Source organism: Bufo gargarizans, chromosome 2, assembly GCF_014858855.1.
Source record: "Bufo gargarizans isolate SCDJY-AF-19 chromosome 2, ASM1485885v1, whole genome shotgun sequence".
NCBI lineage: Eukaryota > Metazoa > Chordata > Amphibia > Anura > Bufonidae > Bufo > Bufo gargarizans.
This window is the reverse complement of record NC_058081.1, coordinates 594,603,961-594,618,166: the sequence shown is the minus strand read 5'-3', so window position 1 is coordinate 594,618,166 and position 14,206 is coordinate 594,603,961.

The window sequence follows — 14,206 nt, the reverse complement described above, 5'->3', positions numbered from 1 at the left end:
CCATCTGATCTGTTGACACGAGACTATAAAGCCATGTGAACACAGCCTGACACGTTCTCACATATAGGACATGCTACACGTGTGCTAATAGTTGTGTTTCAGCGCACACCACAGCATTTCCATGAAACAATACATACAGCTCCTTAAACAGAAAGGAGAAGACTCATTTCCATAGCTGAATTTACATTGGTGTAACAAGCTGTATCCAAGATTTACATTTTGAAGAGTATGCAAATTCAAACAAATGTGCTTTCTATAGCCGACAAACACATCTGTAACAAGCCTTGGGTGAGGGTACACATACAGCGAGATACTGTATATCTTAAAGGGATAAAATGGAGTGTCCATTTATAATTATTCATTGGGGTTGGGTTCCCTGCAATGTGGCTGCTGCATGTGGCCAAAACCCCTTCCACCTGCTGCAGCTAGTGGCCAATCGAATTAGAAGGCAATACCTCCATTAAAGGGGTTATCCAATCCTATAAAAAGCCCCCACACTGAATATACTTACCTGGGTCCCTGTTCCCTGCGCCGCTCCTAGTCCCCGCACCGCCACTGCTGCTTCTCCCCGTGCGCGGATGAAAACATCGGGAGGAGGGGGGGGGGGAGCAAATGGCAGGGATGGGGTCGAGCCTCCTTAGTGTCACCCACGATGCTAGGGAGGCTTGTCCCTGTCCCTGCCAAAAAGTGTAATACCAAGCAATCAAAAAGGCATATTTAGCCCAAAATGGTACCAATCAAACTGTCATCTCATCCCGCAAAAATCGCCTAAAAAATAGAAAAATATGGCTCTCAGAAAATGGCAACACAAAAACAAGATTTAATTCTATTCAAAAATGTGTAAAACTTTACAAAAATAAAAATGAAAGACGTATTAGGTTTCGTCACGTCCGTAATCAACCTGCTCTATAAAAATATCACATGAGATGCCCCCTCAGGTAAATGCTGTTATTTAAAAAAAAAAAATACACCTTGCCTCACAAAAAGTGTAATACCAAGCGATCAAAAAGTCTTATGTACCCTAAAATGGTACCAATAAAAAGGTCTCCTCAACCCGCAAAAAATGAGCCCCCACATTAGACAATCACTCTAAAAATAAAAACCAATGGCACCCATAAACCAATCCATCAAAATCTGCGCTGCAAAAGACATATGGCGCTCCTTCTGTTCTGAGTCCTGCCATGTGCCCCTACAGCAGTTTACCACCACATATGGAGTGTTGCCGTATTCAGGAGAAAATGGGTAACACATTTTGGGTGCTTTTTCTCCTGTTACCCCTTGTAAAAATGAAAAATTTGGGGCTAAAGCAACATTTTATTGGAAGAAATGAAAGTTTTCATTTTCAAATTCCATAAAACGCTTAGGGGGTCAAAGTGCTCAGTACCCCCCTTAATATATTTTTTGAAGGGTGTAGTTTCCAAAATTTAGTCATTTTTTCAGGGTTTCCACTATAGGGGTACGCCAGGGTCTCTTCAAATACAGAATGGTGCCCAAAAACCATTCTAGCAAAATCTGCCTCCAAAATCCATATGGCGCTCCTTTCCTTCTGACTGCTACCACGTGCCCATAGAGCAGTTGACCACCACATATGGCATATTTCTGTAAACTGCAGAATCAGAGTAATGCATATTGAGGTTTAGTTTGCTGTTGACCGTTGCTGTGTTGCAAGAAAAAATGACATTGAAAATTCTGCATAAAAAATTACATTTTCAAATTTCGCCTCCATTTTCCTTTAATTCTTGTGGAACACCTAAAGGGTTAACAAAGTTTGTAACGTCAGTTTTGAATAATTTGAGGGGTGTAGTTTCTAAAACGGGATCCTTTATGGGTGGTTTCCATTATGTAAGCCTCTCAAAATCACTTTATAACTGAATTGGTTCTTAAAAAAATGATTTTGGAAATTTTGTTGAAAATTAGAAAAATGGCTTCTAAACTTCTAAGCCTTCTAACGTCCTAAAAAAATAAAATGACGATTTACAAAATGATGCCAACATAAAGCAGACATATGGGGAATGATGACTGATAACTATTTTATGAGGCATTACTATCTGTCTTAAAAGTAGAGAATTTCAATTTTAGAAAATTGCGAATTTTTCCAAAGATTTGGTAAATTTGGGATTATTTTTATTTTTTTACAAATAAAGGAAAAATATATCGACTCAAAGTTAGCACTTTTGTGAAGTATAATGTGTCACGAGAAAACAATCTCAGAATGGCCTGGATAAGTAAAAGTGTCCCAAAGTTATTCGCACATAAAGTGACACATGTCGGATTTGTAAAAAAAATGGCCTAGGCAGGAAGGTGAAAACTGGCCCAGGGTAGAAAGGGTTAAAAAAATATAAAAAATGATGCCGAATTTCAACAAAGCTATATTAATAAGTGCCATATAATCATCTCACAAACACATTGGTCAACAGTAACCATAAAGTAGCCACTTATACAGCGCTTTCTCGGATCAGTGAGAGAGGTGTGCTCCTGCACTCTTCTCTCTTCCGCCTGAAACCGATCTGTGTGATCAGTGCTGGATGATCATTCAGCTAACAGAGACTGTGAGAAACACAGCAGCAGGGAAACACATGAAAGCTCTTACTTAGCGTAGCCGCCATACCCCAGACCTGGGGGTACATAGTTATTGTATTGTTGTATTTTTCACATTTGGCCGTTTATACCAGTAAGTAACCACCCTGCTCTTCCCCTCTTGGTAGGAGTTTTCTGCTAGGAGGGGGAGTTCCTATTTACCCACAGAGTGGAGAGGAGGCACAAGCCTGAGCTCCTCCTCCTAAGAAAGAGAGAACAGCTAAAGACAGCCTTAAAGGGGTTGTCTCATCATGGATCCATTGTCGTTAGGATATGCCCCCATTGTCTTAGAGGTGCGGGTCCCACCGCTGGGACCCGCACCTACTATATATCTATAACCCTGCAAGTGAAGGAGGGCTCACTGCGCATGCGCAGCCGTCCTCCATTCATTTTCTATGGGGCCGGTGAAATTAGCTGGCTCGGCTATTCCCGTCGGCCCCATAGAAGTGCCGATGAATCTCTCTCTTGCTCTGTTCCACACAAATTCTTTCCAGTATTTTTTTTGTCCACTCAAAAAATGACATAGAAACCGCCTTTGTTTTTGTTTTTTTATACTGCATGCGATTTTAATGGTGTTGTTTTAAGCTTCATTTTTTTCCAGAAGACTAAGAGAACCTTATTTGTTTTCCTCCTATTTTTCCCAATTGTAGAGATGTCAGAATGTCAGAAAAAAGACTAAAGATTTGGAATGCTGCCTTTTTCAAACAATGCCAGAACCCACCCCTGGGAAAAAAACACACCAAAAAACACTACCTAAATAACAAAGATACCAGATGCTAAACTTTCTACTGATATCTCAAAAAACGCACCCCAAAAAAGTACGAAGACTAGTTGCACACTAGCGTCAGAGATACGTCAGGCTGTGTCGGCAAGGAAAAGCCTGCTGGACCAATGCACACTACGGCATTGCCGGAGGTTTGTAGGGCTCCGTCCAGCTCCATTCAGTATAATGGGGACTGGTGGAGATCCAGTCGCATTCCGGCAAATACGCACAAGAATTGGCCAGGAGAAAACCACCGTGCTCTGACGCTAGTGTACAACTAGCCTAAGGCCCATACACACATACATTTGCACTGGCATTTTTTTTTACTACTAAAAAGGTCATAGAAACAACTCACTGGGGGAGATTTATCAAGCTGGTGTAAAGGAAAACTGACTTAGTTGCCCATAGCAACCAATCAGATTTTACCTTTCATTTTCCAAAGGAGCTGTCAAAATGAAAGGTAGAATCTGATTGGTTTCCATGAGCAAATCTATGAGTCGGTTTTCCTGTACACGTTTTGATAAATCTCCACCACAGTTTTCTTTTTTTTAATACCCCATGCGGTATTTAGGACATTGTGTGTTAATGATATAAGTGTCATTTTTTCAAAATGACTGTGTGAACCATGGAGCACCTTTATTAAGACCGGCATTTTAGACGCTGGTTTTAATAAAGGCTAACGCAGGACTCTCCATAACTTCGGCGCATTCAGCGCCACTTCTAAATGTAAGAGAGCCTCCTTGCTGTCTTACATTTAGACCTTTTTCTACGCCTAAAACAGGCGTAGAAAATGGTAAATGAGATGCCTTTCCCTGCCCCCGTCATGTCCACAATTTTAGACCTGGCGTGACCGGGGTGAAGTTGCAGATAGCGGCACAACTAACTATTGCACCGCCATCTGTGTCTGAAATACGCCTAATTTAGGTGTATTTCAGCTTAGTAAATTACCCCCCATGTTTTTTTTTCTGCCATATTTTCTCCATACAGGAGATGTCAGAATAAAACAGCAAAAGCTTCAGTTTGTTGCGTTTTTCAAAAAACACCAGACCCAAAAATGCCACCTGATGAACAAAAACACCAGTGGCGAAAACAACGCATGTGTGTCCTGCATTTGGTAACATCTGGAGCTGGTGTTTTTACATTAAAAAAAAATTCACCAAAAACCTATGCATGAGCCCACCCTTAGGCCTTATTCAGACATCAGTGAATCACAGACGTGTGCTGTCCTGGTGATTTTAATGCGTGTATTTACACATCCGTGATGGAAGCACGCCCTATTTTTGTCCTAGTTTACAGATCCATCACATCCATTATAGTTCATGGGTCTGTGAAAAAACGCAACACAGATGGCATCCTCATGATAGGTCATCAGTATCAGATGGGCGAGGGTCCGACTCCCAGCATCCTCACAGATCAGCCATTCGAAGGGGTTGCGATGCTTGTGCTGCGTCCTCTTCCATGTTTACCTGCACAGCGTCTACATTGTGAATGGGATGAACGGTAATTACATTGCACGGCCGCTACAATCTAGACGCTGTGCAGGTAAACATTGAAGAGAACATAGTGCTCGCACTAACGTCGCAGCCCCTTCAAAAAGCTGATTGGCGGGAGTGCTGAGAGTCGGATAGGACATCAATATCATGAAACAGGACAACCCCTTTAAATCTGCGCTTTGGTTGGTTGCTATGGGCAAAAAGACCAATTTTCCTGAGAAACGGAATAAAGGTCAAAAGGGGGGAATACTAATACTAAGCAAAATGCTGCAGAATTTGATAAATAAGGCCCGATGTGCATCCCGGATTGACATAAAGCATCCATTTCACTGCATCGTCAGGACTATAGATAAAATAGCCTAATTAATGTAATCTCTGTGCAATCACAGAAATGTAGAATTATTGTGCTATTAGCTAAACAACTCTTTATTAAGGAAAGCAGTAAATGATACACTGACTCTTCCTGCCAAAATGGTGGATTACCAGAGGTCAGGATCAGGCTTCTTTGCCCAAACATGAAAATCTGATGAAAATCCAATTAGATCTAGATCGGATTGCTTTATATCTATGCCAGCTTGCTATAAATTCTGTAAATGGTCCATATGTTTGTTATTCTGCCATGCAGAATTTTTCTATTAGCTTCACATCAGTGGCATTACATGACCTGCCTGCCAAGTAGGTGGTCGGTATGATCTCCACACATCACCCTCGCGGGAGCCCAACCATTGGGTCTCTTTCGCATGAGCGATACGGAACGTGTCAGGGTCTGTTTATTCAAAAACTGATGGTTTTGCATGCAAGTTGAATCAATTTGGTCTGTGATTTTGTTATGTATCTCTGTTTTTTCCCATCAGGATTGCGTCCGTTTTACATCCGTTTTTTAACGTGTGTAAGAATAACATACTGCATCATCCTAGCCAACATCAGTGAAAATGCTGCGGACAGATGGTCAGTGAAAAATAATGCTCATTTACACATAACCATTAAATTGAATAAATCAGGGTTTATTCTGGATATCATCTGTTGTAAAAATGCACTGCATCTGGACGGAAACCTTGCTCATGTCAAATAAGCCTTATGCTGTAAGCTTTGTCGCGCCCTGTACTGCTCAGTATCCTCAGGCTCAGGGCATAGGGGCGGTGTACAAGTAACAGTCACACCTGGCCTAGTGTCTTGGGGTACTAAAGCCTTGTCTGCCACATTAGGAGACTCTGTATTATCATGGGCATATAACAGATGTGAGCAGGGGTGGATTTTACCACCATGCAAATCAAGCTAATGCCTTGGGCCCCAGAGATCAGGGGACCCCCTGCTGGCCACAATCCTGCTCGGCTGAATAAAATGATTAAAAAAACGGACAAAACCATAGTCCCTGGGCGGCCGGTTCAGCTACACCGATGTCCAGGGAGGAGGGGTGCCCTTCCCAGCTGTAGAGCAGTAACAGAAGTGCCCAAGCTGCACTACAAAGCTGAGAGTGGGGCCTAGTGGGCTGATGGTGTGGAGCTTAGCAGTGCAACAAAGGGTAGCTTAGAGTTGTAACGGGGCCCTTCAGACATAACTTTGCTTGGGGACCTAGAAATGCCAAATCCTCCCCTGGCCTGGGTGTGGGGCCCTGTTACAGATTTTTCACTGTGGGCCAGGAAATTTAAGTTATACCTCTGTGTGACAGTGATGAGTTATTGTCATGTAGTTACCTAACCATGCTGCCACGGTGAGTCTGACTTCACTACGACATTGCTGCCGGCGTTATGTCATAGTGGAGACAACTAGGTCTGCTGACAGTAAACACCAGTGTTTTCTAGACTACTTATGAAGTCCTGGATCTTGGACTTTTGGATTGCCCTGATCTAGCCTCTGACTAACATTCACATGTTGCCCGTTAGATTTGAACCCAAATCCCATTAATGGAAGGCAACACTGCTAAGCCTTGAGACATGTTAAGCCTTGAGATGCAGTCATGCTGCCCCTAAAAGTGATTTCAGCAGGAGCCTTAGTGGCCAACAGTTTTCATATTCTGTAACAGGTGTATCCCCATCATCCACAATGTCTTGCCTGTATTACTGGAATCTTATTCAGCCCCCTCAGAATCCAGGGCCCGGTAGACTACTATATATCCAGATATAATATGTTGAATTATGGAAGGTAAAGCAGTGTAAAAATATATGCCGCTGGGAATGACTAAGCCAGTAAAAAAAAGATTGTATTTATACCCAGGGAAAAATGCTTCTTTATACTTTCCATGACTGGAGCTTATGCTGTATTTCAGAGTTAGACAATTGCATCAGTGTTTGTTGGCAAGCAAACATTATTACTCCGTCCCTTAAATTTATCAAAGAATGAAAAAAATAATTCTAAGAATTTACCGTAATGTATGGTATGTGCAAACCAGGAGCTTAAAAGGGTTGGCCACTTTTATTTATTTTTTGGCAATCCCACCCCTCCTCCTGGGCAGACCTTCAAAGGGAAGCATACTTACCTGCTCCCTGCCTCTGTGTCCCTGTTCCATCAGTCCCCCGCCTTGGCTGCCTCGCTCGGGTCCCCTGCGCTTCTTGCTCCTCTTGTAAGCAATTGGTCAGGGTTTCTGCATTCGGATCCTCCCTGATCAAAAACTTTGATATGGGCTCATGCACATGAACGTGTGCCCGTCGTGCCTGTATTCACTTGAATCGGTCTGCAATCCGGAAGATATGGAGGCACGGAGTGGAAGGCAATGGAAGCACTACGGAAAGCAAAAAAAAATAAATAGAGCATGTTCTATTTTTTTGTGGTGCCGACGGATCGCAGACCCATGTAAGTTGAATGGGTCTACATCCGCCAGTACAGGCTACACGGACAGTGCCCGTACATTTGATCCACAGTGCATGGCAGGAGTGGCACACGTTCATGTGCATGAGTTCTATGACATATCAAAATTTTATTAAAAGTACAGGCACACTTTAATAGAAGGAGGACCTGGCAAATTTGTACAGTAAATGCACAGCCCAATGATTTCTATGAGCACCATGTAATTCTCCATTTCCCCTGAGATGGCTGCTGTGGGGGAAAGGAATACTTATGAGATTTTAGATTTCCCTGCAAATTAAACAGACAGAGCCGGACTGGGGGCGCAGCCTTAGGGGGAGGCGACCATGACGGGGGGCTGGTTTGAGGGAGCCCCTGGGGAGGGATTGGTTGGTTTAAGTTATGGGGGCGGGGGTATGAGGGGTTAAATAGGTGAGGGCCCGGGGTGAAGGAGGCCATTTTGGGCAAAAAATCGGAGCTGTATGCACTGCGCTCTGGACGGAGTAAACTTACTGTACCATGGACGTGGAGGCAATTCTGGCGGAGCTTAGGTCGGCAGCAGCTGCTCGGGGACCCGGCTGGCTCCAGGAGCAGGTCCAGCAGCTGCTCGGAGGGGCGGCTGAGGCTCCCGCTTCGCCTCAGCCACGGGCATCCCGGCCGCGGCGGGCCCGGCCGCCGGCGCGCTTCAGCCCAGACATGGCCTCCCCTCGGGCTCAGCGCCGCAGACGGAGCCCTGCTTCTCAGGACCCTCCACGCCTGCAGGCGCCGGGTGCAGCTCCTTCCCGGGCGCCCAGACGTGGGAGGAATCCGGCCAGTAGGCGGAGCCCTTGCGCAGGCCTCAGCAGGCCTCAGCAGCAGCGCAGCAGCGCCACCTTGTGGTCGGGACCGGGAACGGCGGGCTCCCTCCAGGTTCCAGATGTGGATGAGGCCCCTCAGCCAGAGCAGTGTTCCAGAGGGCACGGGGCTGCTGCGGACCTTGGCAGCAGGCCCTCGTCGGCCAGGCAAGTCGAGGAGGAAGTCGTCGCCGCGCCAGTCGTCTCCAGAGGGGATCCGGAAGATCACGTCCCTGGCCCCAGCCCGGCCAGGGGACATCCGTGGGAGATCGCGGTGCCAGGACCGTCTCAGAGGACCGAGCGGCGGGAGTCAGGATCTGCGGCTGATGGGGTCACAGCACCCAGGCAGCCAGGTGAGGCACCTTGGGGACCTTTATGTCAGTTAGTGTCTGGGGGGGCTGGGGGGTCTCAGTCGGATTTGAGTAAGGGACTGGGCCAGCTCGTGGGGGGTTTGGTGGGGTTGTTAGCGAATTTGGGGGCGGCAGGGAATCCCGTGTTACCGTTGGGGGGCCTGGGGGGTGGCGGCGGCGGGGCGGGAGCGTCAGGGCCGTTGCCGGCGTGGGGTGTGGGGGCGGTCGTTGGGGGGCCGCCTGCTTCGAGTGCACCCACGGTGGTTTCATGTGGGACTTCGGCGTCCGTTCAGACGCAGGTAGGTGGGTCCGAGCAGGAGGATGGTATGCGGTTAGATGATAGGGCTAAGGGAGAGGTTTATGTTTGTTTTGAGGGCCCGTTGGGGGCACATTTAAAGCTGGAGGTTAGGGAGCGCATTTGGAAAGGGGAGTATGTGGATATATTTTCCTTACTCCCTTTGGACAGGTTCAATTTGGATAGGGCGCGGAAGGATGAGGGTAAGCGGGAGGACGAGGAGAAGCGTAGGCACCGACTGATACCGCGGACGTTCCCTAACTGGTTGCAGGCGTTCGCGATATTGGCCAGTGTGATAGGGGAGAAGGCGCCGGAGTGCTGCTCCGCGCTTTTTTGTTACCTGGATGCTATTGGGAGGCTTACCGGGTGTATGGGGGCATGGCCTGGCTGCGTTACGACGAACAGTTTAGGCAGCGGAAGGCGGTACGCCCTAGCATCAAGTGGGACCACAAGGATATCGCCTTGTGGCTCAAGGTGACAGCGCCGGTTCGGTCGGGTCAGCCCTTTCGGAGTGATTCAGGGGCGGGGGGACAATCCGGATTCGCGGCAGCATCCGCGAAGGGGTTGTGTTTTTTATTCAATGAAGGGGGGTGTAAATTTGGAGCCAAGTGCAAATTTAAGCACGAATGTTCCACCTGTGGCGGGTCTCACGGAGCCACGCGGTGCTTTAGAGGGGCACGACAGAAGGGGGGCGAGAGTTCTGGAAAAGGGGGTGACGCCAGTGCGGCTGGGAGAGATGGACCGGTTTCTCGTTAGGTATCCGGATAGGGGGGCTGCGCAGTTGTTGCGGGACGGGTTTTCGGGGGGGTTTAAGATTCCGTTTGTTCCATCAGGGCCGGTGTTGCTTAAGAGGAATTTGCAGTCGGCAAGGGAGCACCCTGAGGTGGTGACGGCGAAATTAGAGAAGGAAGTTAGACTGGGAAGGATGGCTGGCCCGTTTTTGGAACCACCTTTGCAGAACTTGCGGGTGTCGCCTCTGGGGGTGGTTCCAAAGAAAGAGGCGAATGCGTTTCGCCTGATTCAACATCTATCCTTTCCTAAGGGATCGTCGGTCAACGATGGTATTGACCCGGCGCTGTGCTCGGTAGTCTATACCTCGTTTGATGCGGCAGTGAAGTGGGTTAGGAAGTTTGGGAGGGGTGCGTTGATGGCGAAAACTGATATTGAGTCAGCTTTCAGGTTGTTGCCGGTGCACCCTGAGAGCCTGCATTTGTTGGGATGTTTTTGGGAGGGTAAGTTTTTTGTTGATCGTTGCTTGCCTATGGGGTGTTCGTTGTCCTGCGCGTATTTTGAAACGTTTAGTTCTTTTCTGGAATGGGCGGTAGTGGATTCCTCCGGATGTGAATCACTCATTCACTATCTGGATGATTTCTTATGTATTGGCCCCCCGGGATCCAGGGTGTGCTCTTTGCTGTTGCACACGATGGAGGCGTTGTTTGATTCCTTTGGGGTCCCCTTGGCGGCAGCAAAAACGGTGGGGCCGACCACGGAATTGAGCTTCCTTGGCATAGTGATTGACTCAGTGAGGATGGAATGTAGGCTGCCCTTGGACAAGGTTGAAGACTTGAGAATGGAGGTCGCCAGGGCAGGGCGACTGCGGAAAATCCAATTGCGGAGCTTACAGTCACTCCTGGGGAAGCTAAATTTCGCCTGTAGGATTATCCCCATGGGCAGGGTGTTTAGTAGACGGTTGGCGGCGGCAACGGCGGGGGTGGCAGCGCCGCACCATTTTGTTAGATTGGGGAAGGAGCTTAGGGCGGATTTGCGAGTTTGGGCATCTTTTTTGGAGTGTTATAATGGCAGAGGTCTGTTTATGGGTGAGGCGGTAGACTCTTTTGATTTTGACCTTTTCTCTGACGCGGCGGGGGGAGGCGGTTTCGGGGTCTATTGTGGGGGGCAGTGGTGTGCGGGGGGTTGGCCTGATGCCTGGGTGGAGAGAGGCTGGGTCAAGAATTTAGCATTGCTGGAGTTGTTCCCTATTGTGGTGGCAGTACTGTTGTGGGGGGAGGAGTTTAGGAACAAGAAGGTTCGTTTCCATTGTGACAACTTGGGGGTGGTGCAAGCGATTAACGGGTTGTCAGCTTCTTCGCCGTTGGTGGTGCGTCTGTTGCAGAGGCTGGTGCTGGAGTGCTTGTCACTTAATGCGTGGGTAGTGGCAGTGCATGTACCAGGGGTTGATAACGGTATTGCTGACGCTCTCTCTCGTTCACAGTGGGAACGTTTCCGCCAGCTGGCCCCGGGGGCAGAGGAGCACGGGCTGGACTGCCCGAGTGGCCTATGGGAACTTCTGGAGACACCGTAGCTGGTCTCATACGGGCTTCACTTGCACCCGGTACGTGGGAAACCTATGATAGGGCATGGCAATGTTGGGAGGATTGGAAGACCAGGTTGGCTGTTGTGTCGGATGACTTTGAGATTCCCTTGCTATTGTTCATTGGGCATTGTAGGGAGGAAGGGTGGTCTGTCTCCAGGATTAATAGTTGTATTTCAGGATTGGCGTTCGGTTTTCGTCTTCGGCATCTGCCGGATGTCACTAAGTCTTTTCTGGTGGTGAGGGCTTTGAAGGGTTGGCGGCGTTCTCAGTCAGGGCAGGATGACCGTAGGCCGGTGTCTTTTGCTTTGCTGTTGAGATTGGGGGAGCAACTAGTCGACGTTTGTGCCTCGCCGTGGGAGTTGCGTTTGTTTCGGTTGGCTTTTTCGCTGGCATTTTTTGGGGCCTTGCGTTTGGGCGAGTTGGTTTCTCCGTCGGTCAAGAGACAGGGGGGGTTGTATAGGGACGATGTGGACCTTTTTCTGGACAGGGTGGAGTTTCGTATTAGGCGGTCTAAAACTGATGTAGAGGGGAGAGGTCGGAAGGTTGTTTTGTTTGCGGTCCCGGGTTGCGCGATGTGTCCGGTATGTTGCTTAAGGGAGTATGGGGTTGCGGTGGTGGGGACGAATTCCCCTCTCTTGGTGCATGCGGACGGGTCTTTCCTTTCCCGTTTCCAGTTTACGGCGGTCTTTCAGCGGTGTCTAGGGCAGTTGGGCTTAGCGCTGGGGGGCTACTCTAGCCATTCTTTCAGAATTGGTGCAGCGACGGAGGCGGCCAGATGCGGTTTGGGGCAGGATGTGATCATGCGGATAGGAAGGTGGGAATCGATTCGCTTTAGATCGTATATTCGTCTAGATCGGTTGTGATATTGCATTGTATTCTGTCTCATCCCGCACGGTATGCTTTTGTTATTGTTATTTCGTTGCAGGTTCGGACCCAGCGCTAATCTGGATAATGGGTCACTCCTATGTTTTCTGGGGAGCCATCCGGGCAGCGGTTCGGCCGGATGGACAACAGTTGGGGATTGACCGGTCGGTGGCGGTGGTAAGATGGCTGGGGCGTCGGGGTATGGTGTGGGGGGGCGTGTTACCTGAGGTCCACAGGTTTGTTAGGTTGGATAGAGTGCCGGATGTGTTGGTGTTGCACGTGGGGGGCAACGATTTGGGGGCACGGCCGTTGCGGGAATTGGTGAAGGACGTTAAATTCGACCTACTCCGGTTGTGGGCGCTGTTTCCAGGTATTATTTCCGTTTGGTCGGACATTGTTCCCCGCAAAGTGTGGAGGGGGGCGCGTTCGGTGGAGGGGATAAATAAGGCTAGGATCAAAGCCAACCGGGCCATAGGGCGGTTTATGGCGAGGAATGGGGCGGTGGTAGTACGGCATACCGAACTGGAAAAAGGGGTTGGAGCTTTTTGGCGGGCTGACGGCGTTCACTTGAATGCAGTGGGGATTGACATGTGGTGTCTGGCGATACAGGAGGGCATTGAGACAGCTTTGCGGATGTGGAGGGACGCACAGGCTTAAGGTGTCAAGCATGTGCGTTCATGGCGGTGGGAGGTCCTTGAAGTTGGAGAGATTCAGGTGACGAGGATGGGAGGGCTCCACGGTTGGGGCTGGACTCCTATGGCTGGTGGTCGGTTGTGGCGGAATTTGGGCGAGCCGTCAGTGGTGCCTCCGAGCTGGTGCTTAACGGCTGGGGGCAAGTCGGCTCAAAAAGGACTGGGAAAAATTCCGAGGTTTGGGGCTTCCAGGACCTCCCCCGTGTTACTCATGGAATTAAGTTGGTTATATCTTATGGGGATGTTTTGTGGGAAATAAAAGGTTAATTATTTATGTATATGTTTTCAATAAACGGCTGCTGTGGCCGATATAATCCAACTTGGTGTCTGTGTCTTATTGGGGTTCTGACGGGGCCGGTTTAGAATGTTAGGGCTCGTGGTAAGTGAGTCAAGGGTTAGTAGGTGACTGATCGGGAGGGGCGAGCGGCTAATAACCAATACCCCGTCAAGACAGAGCCGGACTGGGGGCGCAGCCTTAGGGGGAGGCGACCATGACGGGGGGCTGGTTTGAGGGAGCCCCTGGGGAGGGATTGGTTGGTTTAAGTTATGGGGGCGGGGGTATGAGGGGTTAAATAGGTGAGGGCCCGGGGTGAAGGAGGCCATTTTGGGCAAAAAATCGGAGCTCCCACCCACCCACCCCTGGTTGTTCAGGTTCCAGAGCCTGGGCGGATGGCGGGGGATGGGGGGGGGTCGGAGTGGGGTGATCGTGTAATGATTGGTGATCTTCAATGTTAATTATTTTGTCACGGCGGCTGTGGCGGTGGGAGGTCCTTGAAGTTGGAGAGATTCAGGTGACGAGGATGGGAGGGCTCCACGGTTGGGGCTGGACTCCTATGGCTGGTGGTCGGTTGTGGCGGAATTTGGGCGAGCCGTCAGTGGTGCCTCCGAGCTGGTGCTTAACGGCTGGGGGCAAGTCGGCTCAAAAAGGACTGGGAAAAATTCCGAGGTTTGGGGCTTCCAGGACCTCCCCCGTGTTACTCATGGAATTAAGTTGGTTATATCTTATGGGGATGTTTTGTGGGAAATAAAAGGTTAATTATTTATGTATATGTTTTCAATAAACGGCTGCTGTGGCCGATATAATCCAACTTGGTGTCTGTGTCTTATTGGGGTTCTGACGGGGCCGGTTTAGAATGTTAGGGCTTGTGGTAAGTGAGTCAAGGGTTAGTAGGTGACTGATCGGGAGGGGCGAGCGGCTAATAACCAATACCCCGTCATGATTCCTAAGTTCAGTTTCAGACGAG